Source organism: Zea mays, chromosome 3, assembly GCF_902167145.1.
Source record: "Zea mays cultivar B73 chromosome 3, Zm-B73-REFERENCE-NAM-5.0, whole genome shotgun sequence".
Taxonomy (NCBI): domain Eukaryota; kingdom Viridiplantae; phylum Streptophyta; class Magnoliopsida; order Poales; family Poaceae; genus Zea; species Zea mays.
The window spans coordinates 222,033,568-222,053,853 of record NC_050098.1 but is presented as its reverse complement, the minus strand read 5'-3'; the positions used below and the strand labels follow the sequence as shown (position 1 = coordinate 222,053,853).

Sequence of the window (20,286 nt, the reverse complement as noted above, 5' to 3'; positions counted from 1 at the left end):
AGTTTGCTCCCAAAGCTGTAGAAGGGTTTTTGTTAGGTTATGACTCAAATACAAAGGCGTATAGAGTCTTCAACAAATCATCGGGTTTGGTTGAAGTCTCTAGCGACGTTGTATTTGATGAGACTAATGGCTCTCCAAGAGAGCAAGTTGTTGATTGTGATGATGTAGATGAAGAAGATGTTCCGACGGCCGCTATACGGACCATGGCGATTGGAGAAGTACGGCCACAGGAACAAGATGAACGAGATCAACCTTCTTCCTCAACTATGGTGCATCCCCCAACCGAAGATGACGAACAGGTACCTCAAGTGGAGGCGCTTGATCAAGGGGGAGCACAAGATGATCAAGTGATGGAGGAAGAAGCGCAACCGGCACCTCCAACCCAAGTTCGAGCGATGATTCAAAGGGATCATCCCGTCGATCAAATTCTGGGTGACATTAGCAAGGGAGTAACTACTCGATCTCGATTAGTTAATTTTTGTGAGCATTACTCCTTTGTCTCTTCTATTGAGCCTTTCAGGGTAGAGGAGGCCTTGCTAGATCCGGATTGGGTATTGGCCATGCAGGAGGAGCTCAACAACTTCAAGCGCAATGAAGTTTGGACACTGGTGCCTCGTCCGAAGCAAAATGTTGTGGGAACCAAGTGGGTGTTCCGCAACAAACAGGACGAGCACGGGGTGGTGACGAGGAACAAGGCTCGACTTGTGGCAAAAGGTTATGCCCAAGTCGCAGGTTTGGACTTTGAGGAGACTTTTGCTCCTGTAGCTAGGCTAGAGTCCATTCGTATCTTGCTAGCATATGCCGCTCACCATTCTTTCAGGTTGTACCAAATGGATGTGAAGAGCGCTTTCCTCAACGGGCCAATCAAGGAGGAAGTGTACGTGGAGCAACCCCCTGGCTTCGAGGATGAACGGTACCCCGACCACGTGTGTAAGCTCTCTAAGGCGCTCTATGGACTTAAGCAAGCCCCAAGAGCATGGTATGAATGCCTTAGAGACTTTTTAATTGCTAATGCTTTCAAGGTTGGGAAAGCCGATCCAACTCTTTTTACAAAGACATGTGATGGTGATTTGTTTGTGTGCCAAATTTATGTCGATGACATAATATTTGGTTCTACTAACCAAAAGTCTTGTGAAGAGTTTAGCAGGGTGATGACACAGAAATTCGAGATGTCGATGATGGGCGAGTTGAACTACTTCCTTGGGTTCCAAGTGAAGCAACTCAAGGACGGCACCTTCATCTCCCTAACGAAGTACACGCAAGATCTGCTAAAGCGGTTTGGGATGAAGGACGCCAAGCCCGCAAAGACTCCGATGGGGACCGACGGACACACCGACCTCAACAAAGGAGGTAAGTCCGTTGATCAAAAAGCATACCGGTCAATGATAGGTTCTTTGCTTTACTTATGTGCTAGTAGACCGGATATTATGCTTAGCGTATGCATGTGTGCTAGATTTCAATCCGAACCTAAGGAGTGTCACTTAGTGGCGGTGAAGCGAATTCTTAGATATTTGGTTGCTACGCCTTGCTTCGGGCTCTGGTATCCAAAGGGGTCTACCTTTGACTTAGTTGGATACTCAGACTCCGACTATGCTGGATGTAAGGTCGATAGGAAGAGTACATCGGGGACGTGCCAATTCTTAGGAAGGTCCCTGGTGTCATGGAACTCTAAGAAACAAACATCCGTTGCCCTATCCACCGCTGAGGCCGAGTACGTTGCCGCAGGTCAGTGTTGCGCGCAACTACTTTGGATGAGGCAAACCCTCCGGGACTTTGGCTACAATCTGAGCAAAGTCCCACTCCTATGTGACAATGAGAGTGCTATCCGCATGGCGGAGAATCCTGTTGAGCACAGCCGCACAAAGCACATAGACATCCGGCATCACTTTTTGAGAGACCACCAGCAAAAGGGAGATATCGAAGTGTTTCATGTTAGCACCGAGAACCAGTTAGCCGATATCTTCACTAAGCCTCTAGATGAGAAGACCTTTTGCAGGTTGCGTAGTGAGCTAAATGTCATAGATTCGCGGAACCTGGATTGAATTGTAGCATACATGTACTTATGCTTTTGATCATGTTCCTTTTTGCATTTTGTTGCTTATTATGGTGCTCAAGTTGTACAAACACTCCCTGGACCTCACAAGTCCGTTGCAAAGTGATGCACTGAAAGGGAAATGTGCCCTTGGGCCATTTCTAAGTATTTTGGTGATTGAGTGCCAACACATGTGCTTAATTGGGAATTTATGTACATGGATGAACAAGGTGAAAATCATGAAGTGAAGGTATGTTTCTAAGCCTTAGTACATTGGTTTTAAGTACTAATATATTTGTCTAAGTGTTAGAAACAGAAAGAAGAAGAATAGAGAAAAGGAGAAGGGACTTGGCTGTGTGCTGCCAAGACCCAGCTCGGTCTGGAGCACCGGACTGTCCGGTGTGCACCGGACAGTGTCCGGTGCGCCAGGCTGGCGCGACTCGAACTGGCCGCTCTCGGGAAATTGGCCGGCGGCGTACGGCTAAAATTCACCGGACTGTCCGGTGTGCACCGGACTGTCCGGTGAGCCAACGGTCGGCCAGGGCCAACGGTCGGCCGCGCAATCCGCGCGGGACACGTGGCCGGGCCAACGGTCGGAAGACGACACCGGACTGTCCGGTGTGCACCGGACATGTCCGGTGCGCCAACAGCGCCAGATCTGCCAACGGTCTGTAACGGTCGTCTTCACCGTTTAAGGAAACAAATCGGGCACCGGACAGTGTCCGGTGTGCACCGGACTGTCCAGTGCCCCCGACGACAGAAGGCAAGGATGGCCTTCCGGATTTGCTCTCAACGGCTCCTAGCTGCCTTGGGGCTATAAAAGGAGCCCCTAGGCGCATGGAGGAGATACACAAGCAACCTTTGAGCATTCTTGATCATCCACACTAAGTCTCTGCGCATTCGTTTGTGTTTCTAAGTGATTCGAGCTCTGTTCTAAGTGAGAACTCTGAGATAGTCTTGTGAGCTCGATTCTTGGCCGTGTGTGTGCGTTTTTGCTGTGGATTTGTGTGTGTTGCTTCCCTCCCTTACTCTGTGTTTCATTTGTGATCATATACTTGTAAGGGCAAGAGACTCCAATTTGTGGAGATTCCTTGCAAACGGGATAGTGAAAGGAAAACAAAACACCGTGGTATTCAAGTGGGTCTTTGGACCGCTTGAGAGGGGTTGATTGCAACCCTCGTCCGTTGGGACGCCACAACGTGGAGTAGGCAAGCGTTGGTCTTGGCCGAACCACGGGATAAAACCACTGTGTCACTCTGTGCTTGATTCTCTTGTGGTACTGTGTTTTGTTGAGACTTCACTCTAGCCACTTGGCCATACTTGTACTAACCCTTAACAAGTTTTTGTGGCTTAAGTTTAAGTTTTTACAGGATCACCTATTCACCCCCCCCCCTCTAGGTGTTCTCAATTGGTATCAGAGCCGTTCTCTTCAAGAAAGGGACTAACCGCCCGAAGAGATGGATCCTAAGGGGAAGGGAATTGTGATCAACGACAAGGAGAAGGAGTCCTTCGTCAACGAGCCAAGGGATGACAAGTCCAATGACTCGGGCTCGGGCCACAAGCGAAGAGATGGGAAGAAGAAGAAGACAAGACGCATCAAGGAGATCGTCTACTACGACAGCGATGAGTCCTCTTCTTCCCAAAAGGACGACGACTACGACAAACAAAGGAAACCGGTTAATTCTAACTTTTCTTTTGACTACTCTCGTATTCCGCATAGTTCAAATTCACATTTGCTTTCCATTCCACTCGGCAAGCCCCCACACTTTGATGGGGAGGACTACGGATTTTGGAGCCACAAAATGCGTAGTCACCTATTCTCTCTCCATCCTAGTATATGGGAGATTGTAGAGAGTGGAATGCATTTTGATAGTTCGGATAGTCCCATGTTCATTAATGAACAAATTCATAAGAATGCACAAGCTACTACTGTTCTTCTAGCTTCCTTGTGCAGGGATGAATACCATAAGGTGAGCGGCTTGGATAACGCCAAGCAAATCTGGGACACCCTCAAGATTTCTCATGAGGGGAACGACGTCACCTTACTCACCAAGATGGAGTTGGTGGAGGGCGAGCTTGGACGGTTCGCAATGATAAGGGGCGAGGAGCCAACGCAAACATACAATCGGCTCAAGACCCTTATCAACAAGATAAGAAGCTACGGGAGCACGCGATGGACGGACCACGACGTCGTCCGTCTAATGCTAAGGTCATTTACCGTTCTTGATCCTCACTTGGTGAACAATATACGTGAAAATCCCAGGTACACCAAGATGTCGCCCGAAGAAGTTCTTGGGAAATTTGTTAGCGGGCGAATGATGATCAAGGAGGCGAGATATGTGGACGACGCCTTGAATGGTCCGATCAACGAGCCGCAACCTCTCGCTCTCAAGGCAACACGAAGCAAGGAGGCGCTACCTAGCAAGGTGGCACAAATTGAGGCGGCCGGACTCAACGATGAAGAGATGGCTCTCATCATCAAGAGATTCAAGACGGCGCTAAATGGTCGCAAGGGGCAGCCAAGCAAGACCAAGACCAAGGGAAAAGAAGGTAAGTACTCAAGACTCCACTTATGCTTCTTCTAGTGATAGTGAGTCTAGTGATAATGACATAGATTATTCATACTTGTTCAAGGGCTTAGATAGATCTAAGATAGATAAAATCAATGAATTGATTGATGCATTGAATGAAAAGGATAGGCTTTTAGAAAAGCAGGAGGATTTATTGTATGATGAACATGATAAATTTGTAGAGGCACAAAAATCATATGCTTTAGAAGTAAAAAGAAATGAAATGCTTTCTTATGAACTATCTACTTGTCATGAAACCATTTCTACTTTACAAGGTGTTAACAATGATTTAAATGCTAAGTTAGAAGTAGCAAATAAATCTAATTCTTGTGTAGAACATGTTAAGATTTGCACTAGGTGTAAGGATTTCGATGTTGATGCCTGTAGTGAACATCTAGTTTTAATTTCCAAATTAAATAAGGAAGTGGCTAGTCTTAATGCCCAACTTAAGACTAGCAAGAATGAAGTTGATAAAATAAAATTTGCAAGGGATGCCTATACGGTTGGTAGACACCCCTCAATTAAGGATGGTCTTGGCTTCAAGAGAGAGGCCAAGAACTTAACAAGCCATAAGGCTCCCATCTTCGTCAAGGAGAAAGGAAAGGCCCCTATGGCTAGTAATGCTAAAAAGAACCATGCTTTTATGTATTATGATAGGAGAAATGCTAGAAATGCTTATAATGATTTTGATTCACATGTTTATGATTCTCATGCCATGTTTGCCTCTAGTTCTTCTTATAAGCATGATAGGGATATGCCTAGGAGAAATATTGCTCATATGCCTAGAAAGAATGTTATTCATGCTCCTAGGAAAGTAGTGAATGAACCTTCTATAATTTATTGTGCTTTAAACACTTCCTTTGCTATTTGTAGAAAGGATAGGAAAATAGTTGCTAGGAAATTAGGGGCAAAATGCAAGGGAGACAGGACTTGCATTTGGGTCCCTAAGGACATTTGTGCTAACCTTGCAGGACCCAACATGAGTTGGGTACCTAAGACCCAAGCCTAAATTTGCCTTGCAGGTTTATGCATCCGGGGGTTCAAGCTGGATTATTGACAGCGGATGCACAAACCATATGACGGGGGAGAAGAAGATGTTCACCTCCTACGTCAAAAATAAGGATTCCCAAGATTCAATTATATTCGGTGATGGGAATCAAGGCAAGGTAAAAGGGCTAGGTAAAATTGCAATTTCTAATGAGCATTCTATATCAAATGTATTCTTAGTGGAGAGACTTGGATATAATTTGCTATCTGTCAGTCAATTATGTCAAATGGGATATAATTGTTTATTTACAAATGTAGATGTGTCTGTCTTTAGAAGATGTGATGGTTCACTAGCTTTTAAGGGTGTACTAGACGGCAAACTTTATTTAGTTGATTTTGCAAAAGAAGAGGCCGGTCTAGATGCATGCTTAATGGCTAAGACTTGCATGGGCTGGCTATGGCATCGCCGCTTAGCACATGTGGGGATGAAGAACCTCCACAAGCTTCTAAAGGGAGAACATGTGATAGGTCTAACAAATGTACATTTCGAAAAAGATAGACCTTGTGCAGCTTGTCAGGCAGGTAAACAGGTAGGAGGAGCGCATCACAGCAAGAATGTGATGACCACGTCAAGACCCCTGGAGCTGCTGCATATGGACCTCTTCGGACCTGTCGCCTATCTGAGCATAGGAGGAAGTAAGTATGGGTTAGTTATTGTTGATGACTTTTCCCGCTTCACTTGGGTGTTCTTTTTGCAGGAAAAATCCGAAACCCAAGGGACTCTCAAACGCTTCCTCAGGAGAGCTCAAAATGAGTTTGAACTCAAAGTGAAAAAGATAAGAAGCGACAACGGGTCCGAGTTCAAGAACCTTCAAGTGGAGGAGTTCCTTGAAGAGGAAGGAATCAAGCACGAGTTCTCCGCTCCCTACACACCACAGCAAAATGGTGTGGTAGAGAGGAAGAACAGGACGCTCATCGACATGGCGAGGACGATGCTAGGAGAGTTCAAGACCCCCGAGTGCTTTTGGACGGAAGCCGTGAACACGGCGTGCCACGCCATCAACAGGGTCTACCTTCATCGCCTCCTCAAGAAGACGTCGTATGAGCTACTAACTGGTAACAAACCCAATGTATCTTACTTTCGTGTATTTGGGAGCAAGTGCTACATTCTAGTGAAGAAAGGTAGAAATTCTAAGTTTGCTCCCAAAGCTGTAGAAGGGTTTTTGTTAGGTTATGACTCAAATACAAAGGCGTATAGAGTCTTCAACAAATCATCGGGTTTGGTTGAAGTCTCTAGCGACGTTGTATTTGATGAGACTAATGGCTCTCCAAGAGAGCAAGTTGTTGATCTTGATGATATAGATGAAGAAGATGTTCCGACGGCCGCTATACGAACCATGGCGATTGGTGATGTGCGACCACAGGAACAAGAAGAGCAAGATCAACCTTCTTCCTCAACTATGGTGAAACCCCCAACTCAAGACGATGAACAGGTTCATCAACAGGAGGCGTGTGATCAAGGGGGAGCACAAGATGATCTTGTGGTGGAGGAAGAAGCGCAACCGGCACCTCCAACCCAAGTTCGAGCGATGATTCAAAGGGATCATCCCGTCGACCAAATTCTGGGTGACATTAGCAAGGGAGTAACTACTCGATCTCGATTAGTTAATTTTTGTGAGCATTACTCCTTTGTCTCTTCTATTGAGCCTTTCAGGGTAGAAGAGGCCTTGCTAGATCCGGACTGGGTGTTGGCCATGCAAGAGGAGTTAAACAATTTCAAGCGCAATGAAGTTTGGACACTGGTGCCTCGTCCGAAGCAAAATGTTGTGGGAACCAAGTGGGTGTTCCGCAACAAACAGGACGAGCACGGGGTGGTGACGAGAAACAAGGCTCGACTTGTGGCAAAAGGTTATGCCCAAGTCGCAGGTTTGGATTTCGAGGAGACTTTTGCTCCTGTGGCTAGGCTAGAATCAATTCGTATCTTGCTAGCATATGCCGCTCACCATTCTTTCAGGTTGTTTCAAATGGATGTGAAGAGCGCTTTCCTCAACGGGCCAATCAAGGAGGAGGTGTACGTGGAGCAACCCCCTGGCTTCGAGGATGAACGATACCCCGACCATGTGTGTAAGCTCTCTAAGGCGCTCTATGGACTTAAGCAAGCCCCAAGAGCATGGTATGAATGCCTTAGAGATTTCTTAATCGCTAATGCTTTCAAGGTTGGGAAAGCCGATCCAACTCTTTTTACTAAGACTTGTAATGGTGATTTGTTTGTGTGCCAAATTTATGTCGATGACATAATATTTGGTTCTACTAACCAAAAGTCTTGTGAAGAGTTTAGCAGGGTGATGACGCAGAAATTCGAGATGTCGATGATGGGCGAGTTGAACTACTTCCTTGGGTTCCAAGTGAAGCAACTCAAGGACGGCACCTTCATCTCCCAAACGAAGTACACGCAAGATCTGCTAAAGCGGTTTGGGATGAAGGACGCCAAGCCCGCAAAGACGCCAATGGGGACCGACGGACACACCGACCTCAACAAAGGAGGTAAGTCCGTTGATCAAAAAGCATACCGGTCAATGATAGGTTCTTTGCTTTACTTATGTGCTAGTAGACCGGATATTATGCTTAGCGTATGCATGTGTGCTAGATTTCAATCCGATCCTAAGGAGTGTCACTTAGTGGCGGTGAAGCGAATTCTTAGATATTTGGTTGCTACGCCTTGCTTCGGGCTCTGGTATCCAAAGGGGTCTACCTTTGACTTAGTTGGATACTCAGACTCCGACTATGCTGGATGTAAGGTCGATAGGAAGAGTACATCGGGGACGTGCCAATTCTTAGGAAGGTCCCTGGTGTCATGGAACTCTAAGAAACAAACCTCCGTTGCCCTATCCACCGCTGAGGCCGAGTATGTTGCCGCAGGACAGTGTTGCGCGCAACTACTTTGGATGAGGCAAACCCTCAGGGACTTTGGCTACAATCTGAGCAAAGTCCCACTCCTATGTGACAATGAGAGTGCTATCCGCATGGCGGAGAATCCTGTTGAACACAGCCGCACAAAGCACATAGACATCCGGCATCACTTTTTGAGAGACCACCAGCAAAAGGGAGATATCGAAGTGTTTCATGTTAGCACCGAGAACCAGCTAGCCGATATCTTTACCAAGCCTCTAGATGAGAAGACCTTTTGCAGGCTGCGTAGTGAGCTAAATGTCTTAGATTCGCGGAACTTGGATTGAATTGTAGCATACATGTGTTTATGCATTTGATCAGGTTCATTCTGCATTTTGTTGCTTATTGTGGTGCTCAAGTTGTACCAACACTCCCTGGACCTCGCAAGTCCGTTGCAAAGTAATGCACATGTTTAGGGGGAGATGTGTTACAACTTGACCCCTTGAGACTAACCTTGTGCTTGAGTTTGATAATTTAGTCTCTAAGGAGGATTGAAAGGGAAAAGGTGAACTTGGACCATGAAAGACTTCCACTGCACTCCGATGAGAGGGTAACTAATTCCAAGTTCATCTCATGAAATCTTATTGCCATTTGCTCTTAATTGAAGACTTTGGTGAGGCAATGGGGTTAAAAGGCCAAGATTGATCCCGTTTTGGTGCTTGATGCCAAAGGGGGAGAAAATAAAGGCCAAAGCGATAAATGGATCAGCTACCACTTGATCAGCTACCACTTGAGAGATTTTGAAAATAGTAGGATAGAGTTTTTGTTGTGTCAAAAGCTTTTATTGTCTCTTATTGTCTCTATTGTCAAAAGGTGGCTTCTTGTGGGGAGAAGTATTGAGTATGGGAAATAGGGGGAGTTTTTGAAATCTTTGATCAAACTCTTTTGGAATGACTCTCTTTATACTTCAACATGTGTGTTTGACTTAGAGATAGAGATTTGAGTTTGATTTGCAAAAACAAACCAAGTGGTGGCAAAGGATGATCCATATATGCCAAAATTGAAAAACCAATTTGAGTTTTTATTTAAAGTGATTTTGCACTTGTTCTAGTTGCTTTATGTTGTGTTGGCATAAATCACCAAAAAGGGGGAGATTGAAAGGGAAATGTGCCCTTGGGCCATTTCTAAGTATTTTGGTGATTGAGTGCCAACACATGTGCTTAATTGGGAATTTATGTACATGGATGAACAAGGTGAAAATCATGAAGTGAAGGTATGTTTCTAAGCCTTAGTACATTGGTTTTAAGTACTAATATATTTGTCTAAGTGTTAGAAACAGAAAGAAGAAGAATAGAGAAAAGGAGAAGGGACTTGGCTGTGTGCTGCCAAGACCCAGCTCGGTCTGGAGCACCGGACTGTCCGGTGTGCACCGGACAGTGTCCGGTGCGCCAGGCTGGCGCGACTCGAACTGGCCGCTCTCGGGAAATTGGCCGGCGGCGTACGGCTAAAATTCACCGGACTGTCCGGTGTGCACCGGACTGTCCGGTGAGCCAACGGTCGGCCAGGGCCAACGGTCGGCCGCGCAATCCGCGCGGGACACGTGGCCGGGCCAACGGTCGGAAGACGGCACCGGACTGTCCGGTGTGCACCGGACATGTCCGGTGCGCCAACAGCGCCAGATCTGCCAACGGTCTGTAACGGTCGTCTTCACCGTTTAAGGAAACAAATCGGGCACCGGACAGTGTCCGGTGTGCACCGGACTGTCCGGTGCCCCCGACGACAGAAGGCAAGGATGGCCTTCCGGATTTGCTCTCAACGGCTCCTAGCTGCCTTGGGGCTATAAAAGGAGCCCCTAGGCGCATGGAGGAGATACACAAGCAACCTTTGAGCATTCTTGATCATCCACACTAAGTCTCTGCGCATTCGTTTGTGTTTCTAAGTGATTCGAGCTCTGTTCTAAGTGAGAACTCTGAGATAGTCTTGTGAGCTCGATTCTTGGCCGTGTGTGTGCGTTTTTGCTGTGGATTTGTGTGTGTTGCTTCCCTCCCTTACTCTGTGTTTCATTTGTGATCATATACTTGTAAGGGCAAGAGACTCCAATTTGTGGAGATTCCTTGCAAACGGGATAGTGAAAGGAAAACAAAACACCGTGGTATTCAAGTGGGTCTTTGGACCGCTTGAGAGGGGTTGATTGCAACCCTCGTCCGTTGGGACGCCACAACGTGGAGTAGGCAAGCGTTGGTCTTGGCCGAACCACGGGATAAAACCACTGTGTCACTCTGTGCTTGATTCTCTTGTGGTACTGTGTTTTGTTGAGACTTCACTCTAGCCACTTGGCCATACTTGTACTAACCCTTAACAAGTTTTTGTGGCTTAAGTTTAAGTTTTTACAGGATCACCTATTCACCCCCCCCCCCCTCTAGGTGTTCTCATGCACATGTTTAGGGGGAGATGTGTTACAACTTGACCCTTTGAGACTAACCATGTGCTTGAGTTTGATAATTTAGTCTCGAAGGCGGATTGAAAGGGAAAAGGTGGACTTGGACCATGAAAGACTTCCACTGCACTCCGATGAGAGGGTAACTAATTCCAAGTTCATCTCATGAAATCTTATTGCCATTTGCTCTTAATTGAAGACTTTGGTGAGGCAATGGGGTTAAAAGGCCAAGATTGATCCCGTTTTGGTGCTTCATGCCAAAGGGGGAGAAAATAAAGGCCAAAGTGATAAATGGATCAGCTACCACTTGAGAGATTTTGAAAATAGTAGAATAGAGTTTTTGTTGTGTCAAAAGGCTTTTATTATCTCGTATTGTCTCTATTGTCAAAAGTTGGCTTCTTGTGGGGAGAAGTGTTGATTATGGGAAATAGGGGGAGTTTTTGAAATCTTTGATCAATCTCTTTTGGAATGACTCTCTTTATGCCTCAACATGTGTGTTTGACATAGAAATAGAGATTTGAGTTTGATTTGCAAAAACAAACCAAGTGGTGGCAAAGGATGATCCATATATGCCAAAATTGAATCAAAACCAATTTGAGTTTTTATTTGAAGTGATTTTGCACTTGTTCTAGTTGCTTTATGTTGTGTTGGCATAAATCACCAAAAAGGGGGAGATTGAAAGGGAAATGTGCCCTTGGGCCATTTCTAAGTATTTTGGTGATTGAGTGTCAACACAAGTGCTTAAATGTGAATCAATACCCATGGATGAACAAAGTGCAAATCTAGAGCAAAGGTATGTTTCTAAGTCTTAGTACATTGGTTTTGTGTACTAATATACTTGTCTAAGTATTAGAAACAGGAAGAAGAAGAAGAGAAGAAAGTTGGCTGTGTACAGCCAACAGGCTGTTTCGGTCTGGGGCACCGGACTGTCCGGTGGTGCACCGGACAGTGTCCGGTGCGCCAGGCTATCTCGGCCGAAGAGGCCGCTCTCGGGAATTTGCTGACGGCGTACGGCTAAAATTCACCGGACTGTCCGGTGTGCACCGGACTGTCCGGTGAGCCAACGGTCGGCCAGGACCAACGGTCGGCCGCGCGATCAGCGCAGGACACGTGGCCGAGCCAACGGTCGGAAGGGGGCACCGGACTGTCCGGTGTGCACCGGACATGTCCGGTGCGCCAACGGCTCCCGCATCTGCAACGGTCGGCTTCGCCATTTAAGGAAAGGAATCGGGCACCGGACACTGTCCGGTGTGCACCGGACTGTCCGGTGCGCCCGACGACAGAAGGCAAAGATGGCCTTCCAGATTTGTTCTCAACGGCTCCTAGCTGCCTTGGGGCTATAAAAGGGACCCCTAGGCGCATGGAGGAGAACACCAAGCAACTCTTGAGCATTCTTGATCATCCACACTCAGTCTTTGCGCATCCATTTGTGATTCTAAGTGATTCGAGCTCTGTTCTTGTGAGAAACTGTGAGATAGTCTTTGAGCTCGAATCTTGGCCGTGTGTGTGCGCGTTTCGCTGTGGATTTGTGTGTGTTGCTTCCCTTCCTTACTCCGTGCTTCTTTGTGAATCTTAAGTGTAAGGGCGAGAGACTCCAATTTGTGGAGATTCCTCGCAAGTGGGATAAAGATAAGCAAGGCAAAACACTGTGGTATTCAAGTGGGTCTTTGGACCGCTTGAGAGGGGTTGATTGCAACCCTCGTCCGTTGGGACGCCACAACGTGGAGTAGGCAAGTTTTGTACTTGGCCGAACCACGGGATAAATCACCGTGTCTCCTCTGTGTTGAATTCTCTGTGATTGTCGTATTGTGCAAGATCTTCTCTTTACCCACTTGGCAATTATTGTGCTAACCTCTAACAAGTTTTTGTGGCTATAAGTTAAGTTTTTACAGGATCACCTATTCACCCCCCTCTAGGTGCTCTCACCGGCCAAGCGGAAAACAAATCGCTAATCTGTTCAGCGCCGCTGCCAGGCTTCCTGCGCTACTCTTGCGCTCCTCCCGTTCTCTGCTCACCGCTCCTATACGAGCCCTAGCCAATTGCTAGCGCTTGTCGGCCGGCTGGGCTGCTCGGCCGTGGGCCTGGTAGCGGCCCAGCTCGGCTTGCCCCCTTTTCTTTTTTTTAAATAAAGGGAAAATCCCTTAAAATGAACAGCATAACCGGTCAAAGTTGATAGTGATTGACTTAAAACAAACTAAAAACGACTAAATCATATGGACGGAGGGAGTAGTAATCATCCTCACAGGTCTTCACAAATTGCATTCTCTTAATAGTACGATGAATCTAAGATAAAAAAGTATGCATATAGGTTCATCCCTTGAGTCTTCAAGTCTTCACATATGTCATTACTTACCATTTCATCTTCACGATAGTTACAACAAGTTTGTCTTCATCATTTGAGCAATACAACCTTAAACACATGACTTGAATCATTTCTATACATATGATTTTATTTAATGGAATCAAGTCCACTGATTCAGCAATGATTTGATCCTCATCACATCATGACTTCACATTGCTCTACTTGTGTAAGACTCAATGCAAGTACTCGCTTCTTCACCTAAACCTAGTCCTTTAGCAACCAAGTTGTTGCTTTCCCTACACCCTTTCTTAGTACCTCAAAGCTCTTCCCTCACTATCTTCACCTTTCAATCCACCCCAAGCCCACAATGATTTGAACCAATAACAAGCATACACTGGAAATCATTCCTTCAATACTATGTTTTGCTTGAATGTCTTTTATGATATAAATGTTGACTATTGAGATCAATCAAGCTTCAGTTCCTTCCTTTCTTGAAATGCAATAACATTGATCAATTTTCTTCCTCCTTGGATATGAACACCATTATTGTGATCAAGTAACCTAATTAGTGCCCTCTAATGGGTATAAAACCTCATATCATCACTCTTTATATGTCAAGTGATGAGAGTCTAACATAGAGGTATGCTAAAGTACTCCCTCTGTTCTTAAATATATGACGTCGTTGACTTTTTTTCAAAACTTTGACCACTCGTCTTATTCAAAAATGTAAAATTTCAAGTCATGCTCAAAAAACCTTAAGTGATTAAAAAAATTATAACAAAATAAATGATAATTGACATTTTTCTGAATAAGACGAGTAGTCAAAGTTTTAAAACAAAGTCAACGCCGTCATATATTTAAGAACGGAGGTAGTGGGAGAGAGGGGCAAGGGATGTCCAACTTGATTTTTAGTCTTCTTTAGTCACCTCTTAAGGGACTAGAGACTAAAATCATTTAGTCTTCTATTTGTTCACTGCAGTAGGGACTAGAGACAAAAAAACATTTGGTCTTCTATTTAGTCCTATGTTTGGTAATTTAGTACCTAAAAGAGACTAAAAGGTAACAAGGTTTGGTTTAGGACCTAGGTGAGAGGGTTTAGTGTTTAGAATTTAGACGCGTCAAAGTTTATGGACAAGTGAAATATGCTAGAACGTCCAAATCAAACTGAAGGAGCGAGTATGCAATTAGTTTTGTGATTAAACTATATTTAATACTCGTAATTAGCCTTCAAATATTCGATGTGACATAGACTATTTAGTTGCACCATATTTTAATTTGATTTAAAAAAACTAAAATACTCTGAGCATGGAGGGAGTATCTAATTGGGTAGCAGCCGAGCAGACCAGCGGCTGGTACTGCTAAAGGGGAAGAGAGCGAAGTATATCTGGCCTTCGGTAATTTCTGCATCAGGTTCCTTAAAACTTGAAGCCTTTTCAAGCTCTCCCCGCGTTTCACGGGTTCTTGGCGTCGCTCCTCACGACGCGTGCGCTTGCCTGCGGACGTGAAAATTTTGGCCTCCTGCGGACGTGAAGTTTTCAGCCGTCTCAGCGCTGCCACGGATCCGAAATTTCACTAAACTACGGACGCGACATTTCCAGCCAATCTCTGTCTCTCGCCTTTCCTCTCTCTCTCGCTGATTCCTTCCCCACCCGGTTGCTCCGCTCAGATTCACGGTGCTGCTGCCTCCTCTCGACCTCGCTGCCGTCGCCCACGTCCCCTCCGTCGCCTGTGGTAGGCCGGGTTCGCGCACCACCGCCTCTGCATCCCCGTCGCCAGCGGCGATGCTGCTCACCGGCGAGCGCCTCGTGGTCTTCCTCTTCGCGGCTCTGGTGCACCTCGCTGTGTCGCTCGCGATCCTCGTGGCGACCGCCCTCGTCGTGGAGCTCGCCCAAGACGGCTCCGGATCTGCCCCGCTTCGCCCGTCCCTCCCCCGAGGAGCCGAGAGGCTGAGCCCATGCGCTTCGCCCGTTGCTGACTGTAGGAGTGCGCCGCGCTGCGGGGCCTCCACATCGCCATGGACAAACACGACGTCTCCATGGATGTCGCATTCCAGCGTGAGCTGCAGGGAGTCCTCAACGCCCGAGGCCGCAGATACTCGCTTCCATAGCTCCTGGTCGGGGGCGCACTCGTCGGCGGTGCTGACGAGATTTGCCGGCTGCACGAGTCCGGCGAGCTCCGACACATCCTTGAAGGCGCTCCCAGGCAGGACCCTACCTTCGTCTACAGTGCATGTGGCAAGTTCCGGTTTGTGGCCTGCCCCGCCTGTGTTCGTGGAGGAAGAGGGGTGGACCCGCCACTGCCTAGAGTGCAACGAGAACGGCTTGGTACGCTGTCCTAATTGATGTTCTTGATAGTTTGTTTAAATTGTTGGTTGTAGCATATACAAGAACCAAAGGATTGCTTGATTAGATGTAGTGGAGAGAGCGAAGGAGCCTTTCTTATGTTCTTGGGCTGCTGTACATTGTCAACACAGTTGGAGGATGGGTATTGGGTATGCTGTCAGTGTTTTGAGAGGATACCGAATGGGTTCTTGGCCCTGAAGTTATCACAATTGCAGTACTGTCGATAGTAAGGTGCCATCACTAGGACGCTATCAGCAGGTGCGCTACTGTCGGGTTCGTGACAAATCTTGCTACTTTCCTATTCAGGTCACGCACGCCAAGCAGGAACAGTTCGAGCGCTAGCAGGGATTGGAGCATCAAGAAGATTCTCCAAAACCAAGATGCAGTCACATGGACCACAGAACGTCGAGGGCACCGAGGTGCGGGAGCCGGGAGCAGGCAGGGGAGTATGCTCCTATAATCTTTGCACATGACGCCTATAAGCACGTCATCTCCTTCGACTTGCTATCCGGTGCCGTGAGCACTCGCTCTTCCCTTAGCCCCTCCCTCCCCTTGCAATTTCTCATCTTTTTCACAAAGCAGACCCATAGCCATTAAAAAAGGCTGCAACCTTTGGTGTTCACCATGTGCTCACCGGTCACAGGCCACCATCTATTGCTACCACCTTTTCACCTAGGATTTTCCTCTTTCTTTTTAACTGGGAGCACAATTACTCATGGTAAAAAATCATGTCAGGAACAATAGGGGCTATCTATCCACTAATCTCTTTGCCTCCTTTGCTCTTCCGGGATGTGACCATGCCAACGTACTCCAAGCTAGAGAATCTGGGAAGGGTGTTCTTACTGCTCCTTTGAACAATTTTGTTCAACCTGCATGCTTGTAGATATGCAGGACTCTAAGTAGTGTATGATTTCTATTTTGAAGCTAAAAAATACTATCTCAGAATGTGGATTTCAATTTCTCTGTCCATGCCTATGAAGCAACCTGTCTACTGAATTGAGACACTATATTTGTCTCTGTTAGCAATGATATCCATATTATGTTAATATCTAGTTGTGTAGCTTACAGTTAGCCATTTGGATTGGTGTTAATGCTTGCACTATCCTTACTTGAAACCTTCAAATTAATTAGGCATCATCCTAATGGATGCTTCGGGGGCGATTTGGATGGTGACCTCTGCTTTATTACTTGGGATGACAAACTGATTCCAAAGAAGGTTGATCCTATGGACTACACTGCAATGAGGTCACACATAATGGACCATGCTGTTACACTAGAGGTACGCTCCTTACTCGAGTGTCTTTCAATCGCTTGTTTTTTGGATTATGTATACTGTCGTTGATTTGCCTTTCTTATTTAGTTAAAGTGAGATGCTAGATTTCTATACTTGCAAAATATATATTTACAAATTGCTGCGACCTTTCCCCTAAGAGGGTGCTGCATTCCAATTTAATGATATGTATTGTGTAGATCTTGCTTTGTGTCGTTGTTGTTTGAGTTGGTGGAATGCAAGTTTTTACAATTTTTCCCTGTATATTTTATATTTTATCTGCAAAAAAACAGGTCCTGAGATTTTTTTTCCTTGTGCTTTTGGAGATGATGGTTCTTATCAAAGGCTGTTTCCAAGGGGAGCCAAGAGCTTTCCCTGTGCTGCAAGACAACTAATTGTCATTCCGATCCAAAGCACATGTTGCCTACATGTTCATGGAGCGACCTTTTATATCTTTACTATTGTTTTTAATAAATATAAACAGCTAAAAATTATCGGTAAGGTTTCCTTGCGGCTCATCTGCTTTTAGGATTTTTTTTCTGTAACTTTTATCTGCAAAAATTCAAGTCTTTAGATTTTTCCTTGTGCTTTTGGAGATGATGATTCTTATCAGAGTCAGAGGTTGTTTTCGAGGGGAGCCAAGAGCTCTCCCTGTGCTGGAAGATCGCTGATTGTTGTTCTGATCCAAAACACATGTTGCCTACCTGTTCATGGAACGACTTTTTTTTATATCTTCACTATTGTTTTTTGATAAATATAAACAGATGAAAATTATCGGTAAGGATTCGCTCATCTGCTTTTAGAATTTTTCTGTAAATTTTATGTACAAAATATCAAGTCAGAAGATTTTTCCTTCTACTTTTGGAGATGATGATTCTTATCAGAGGTTGTTTCTAATGATGGCTTAAGAGCACTTGCTCTGGTCTCTTCCTCCTTTTTATAAAAAGTTATAGAAAACAAGGACTTTCCGGTTGAACTGTAGTAGAAGCACATTAGAGCCTAGGGATCCCATGATTTCCTTATTTTTCAACTTTTCTTATATACTACCTTATGTGATTCGTGCTACTACATTAGAGTACTGACAATTTATCATGAGAAGTTCAGATCTTGATTAAAGTTCACTGCAAAATTTGAGCCATGTTTTCTAGAAGATCATTGATGTTACAGACTTACATTATCCCACAAACTGAATGTAACACACATGCATGCTATTTCTGTATTTGTTTTACATGTCAAGTTCTCTAGATGTACAATGGATCATGATGGCTCGCACATCAAATGGTTGTTGATCAACTTCATCCACTCATTCTAGCAGTCTCTTTTAAAGTTCCAACTTTCTTGGTTGAGTTCATTACTCTAATTATCAAGGTGGATAACAGTTGGATTTTATCTTTTTACATATTTTTATGTTTTCAAATTCTATACCATTCAGCACCAAAGGGATTTTCCCCTGCTAGACGTGTAATTTTTGCAAACAATCTGTTTGGCTACCATGATGAATTCACTTGTCCAGGCAACCAGAGGTCAAACTACGAAATCATTTTACATAGTGCCAGAGTATGAAGAACGGAGAAAGAATTTAGGAGCAAGTGCAAGTTCATGGACTATAAAATACTACATGGTCTGCATGTATTTGCTTTTATGATTTTCATTTGCTCGGTCTTGTCAATTTAGGCGCAGCTGCAGCCATGGACGCCACCAGCGTCGGAGGGGGAGGGAAGGCAAAGAAGGGAGCGACCAGGCGCAAGGTTGGCGAGCCCAGCAAGAAGTCGGTGTGGAGGTCCGTGCAGGCTGGGCTCCAGTTCTTGCAATTCTGTCTTTTCAGTTTGTTCTATATAAGTGTCGTGTTGTTCTGAATTTGCTTGTCTTATTTCATAATATAGTTTAAGTTAACACAACAACTTTTATAGTAACTTGAATGTTTTTTGCTCTTTAATCCACGAGCCATTAAACAAGAGCAGCAGTTGTTGTCCCTTGAAGCACATGATTGTGCGAATGCAATTCCTGATTTGAGCAATATGATCAGAGCAGTTCAGGGCCTAGGTAACATTTGAATGTCTGAAGTGTAATTTTGCAGCCTTGCAATTATAAAATAAACAATGTATGGTTTAATTACTGCAGTTGCTCACTATGAAGATTTAAAATTGAAGTACTATGAAGAGATGGATAAGAGGAAGAAACTTTATAATATTGTTCAGGAGACAAAAGGTATCTATTATCCTGTGTGCATCCAGTTCTTTGTGCTTACTCTTAACATTTACCTGAGAGAATGTATTTTGTATTCTCATTCTATTTGTCTTCTCAACTATTTCAGGAAATATCATGTTTTTTTGTCGATGCCGACCCTTAAGCAAAGATGAGGTGTCATCAGGCCAGAATGCAAATGGCAGAACAACTAAAAAGACCTTTAAGTTTGATAGAGTCTTCACGTCGAAGGATGATCAAAGTATATTAGTGATAACTTGATGTTTGAATGAAGCTGTAGTTTATTTTACAATTGCAATCCTATCACTATGTTAGACACAATAGTTTATAAAAGCGTAAAAGACTGCATATTATTTTCTTGTCCATCAAACTTGTGGTGCCATCAATAGCTGCATGTTTTTGTGAATCGTCCCTATGTGCCTTGAAAACACTATCCTCTAAAATAGATCCTCCCTGAAACAGATTATTGTTCATGCTCAATCCTGATAAGTTTTCTGCTTCCTCTTCCACCAGTTTTATTTTATGACACTCGGCTATCATCTGAAAAACTTGGCAGACTACTCTTAAAATGCAGCAGCAGCATTCTTAAATCCATGTTGCAACAAAACATCAAAGAACGTGAACCAGAGAAAGGACAACATCAGCTATATGAATCATCACCGTGGAAAGAACAACCTGAGATTTATTCGGCCACCATTGCCTCAACCCACACGCATGAATTTGTTTGTGTGAAACTGCACTAAGAAGCGGGTGATAAAGCTCATGTATCTACTCGGGTTTTGCATTTCAGCTACACAAACGTCTTCCTACTCTCTTTCATTGTCCGTAGTCTCGGCTCCTTCCTGGCATGTCACCTAACAGAGTAATGACTGACAACAAACTTTCAGCTTTTCATGCAACCAGAATGGGTGTCATTCATCTATAAAAAAATTAAACCTTACTGCACAAGTCTCGAGGGTCTCACTGAGCTACATCAAAATGTTCTAATTTTTCCTATCACAACTGAAAATCTATTGATGACACTACCGGTACATCAATAATACTCTTCTGCATCTATGGTCCATGTTTCGCTTTCTATTATGAATTGCTAATCATTTTTTTTATAAATTTGGCAAAGTTTCCCATGCATTAATCATTAGGAACTGGTGCCTATTTGTCAAACTGGACTAAAAAATAAAGTGTAATTCGATTGCAGTCTTTTCTGTTTGAGGAAAACAAAGTGTAACATCGATGGAGATCTCTAAAGAAATGA

The 20,286-nt window shown here is 44.7% G+C and overlaps 1 non-coding gene across 1 annotated transcript; it reads left to right on the top strand.

Annotated features, from left to right (window-relative positions):
- Positions 1–17,147: 17,147 nt before the first annotated feature.
- On the top strand, positions 17,148–17,243 carry LOC111591226 (small nucleolar RNA Z119). The gene has a single exon (XR_004857465.1). It is a non-coding gene; the product is annotated as a small nucleolar RNA Z119 (small nucleolar RNA).
- Positions 17,244–20,286: the final 3,043 nt, after the last annotated feature.